At 37.4% G+C, this 1,561-nt stretch overlaps 1 non-coding gene across 1 annotated transcript; it reads left to right on the forward strand.

Moving 5' to 3' along the window:
• The first annotated feature begins 761 nt into the window (after positions 1 to 761).
• LOC128291377 (small nucleolar RNA R71) lies at positions 762 to 866 on the forward strand. The gene has a single exon (XR_008281151.1). It is a non-coding gene; the product is annotated as a small nucleolar RNA R71 (small nucleolar RNA).
• The last annotated feature ends 695 nt before the right edge of the window (positions 867 to 1,561 follow it).

A 1,561-nucleotide genomic window follows, 5' to 3' on the forward strand; every position in this document is an offset into this window, starting at 1 on the left:
GTCCGTCCTTATTTTGAGTGCTAATTGCATTGAGGTGTTCCCTCGGATTAGGTTCAGTATTACTTGGTAGGCTACCTTATGGTCTTTCGGAGATTAGTTTGAATAGCTGGCCTATCTGAGTTTCGAGTCCTTGGATCGATGCTTGTTGATTCTTAAGTGCAGTCTCAGTATTTTGAAAACGGGTTTCTGACACTGAGATGAATTTAGAGAGCATCTCTTTAAGGTTTGGCTTCTTCTCTTGGTGATAAGGTGGCTGTTGAAAACCCTGAGGATTTTGTGGCTTTTAATTCTCTTGACCTCCCTAGGAAAAATTTGGATGGTTCCTCTAACCTGCATTATAGGTATTACTGTATGGGTTATTTTGAGATCTAAAGTTATTATTACCCATATAGTTGACTTGTTCTTCTTTAGTTGTAGGAGTGAAGGATTGGTATTCTATATGCACACCTCCTTCGCTTGAGTCACACCTCATTATTGGATGTACCTGCGTAGAACCAAGAAAACTATCAATCTTTTTATTAAGAAGTTCTACCTGATTAAAGAGCATGGTGACTGAAACGATGTTATAAACACCGGCTATTTTTGTTGGCTTAGTCCTCATGACTTGCCACTGATAGTTGTTCAGTGACATCTCCTCTATGAATTCGTAGGCATCTTGCAGTGTTTTATTGTTGATAGTTCCGCCAGCAACAGCATCAATCATTTGTCTTGTCGAGGGATTCACACCATTGTAGAACGTTTAAACTTGCAACCATAGAGGTAATCCATGGTGAGGGCATCTTCTCAATAGATCCTTGTATCTCTTCCATGCATCGTAAAGTGTTTCTAAGTCGATCTGCACAAAAGAAGAGATATCATTGCATAATTTAGCCGTTTTAGCCGGTGAAAAATATTTTAGTAAAAATTTTTCGGTCATTTGCTCCCAAGTAGTGATAGACCCTCGTGGTATGAGTTTAACCACTGTTTAGCTTTGTTTCTCAGTGAGAAGAGAAATAACCGAAGACAAATGGCATCATCAGAAACGCCATTGGTTTTGAATGTATCGCAAAATTCCAGGAAATTTGCTAAGTGAGTGTTGGGATCTTCATCCTGCAAGCCATCAAACTGAACAAACTACTGTATCATCTGAATAGTGTTAGGTTTTAATTCAAAATTATTCGCAGCAATAGCAGGTCTAACTATACTTGATTCAGTTCCTGTTAAAGAGGGTTTAGCATAGTCATACACAGTACGTGGAGCAAGATTTTGATTAGCTGCAATTACAGGAGGCAGCTGATTGTCTTGGTTTTCATCCATCTCGTCGGTTGGAGGTTGAGTATTGTCTTCTTGTTCATTTTCTATGTATCGTAAACTACGCCTTATTTCTCTTTCATTTCTACGAACTGTTCGATCGATTTCTTCGTCAAAAAGTAAAGGTCCTAACGGGTTTCTTCTAGTCATAAACTATAAAAACCCGCCAAGAGAAAGAAAAAGTAAATTAATAAATAAGAAAATAAAATAAAATTGCAAGAAAAATAAATGGCTAAAGTAATAAAAAATTAGTGTTCCTAATATTTCAGTT

The sequence above is a fragment of the Gossypium arboreum genome, chromosome 3 (assembly GCF_025698485.1).
Source record: "Gossypium arboreum isolate Shixiya-1 chromosome 3, ASM2569848v2, whole genome shotgun sequence".
NCBI lineage: Eukaryota > Viridiplantae > Streptophyta > Magnoliopsida > Malvales > Malvaceae > Gossypium > Gossypium arboreum.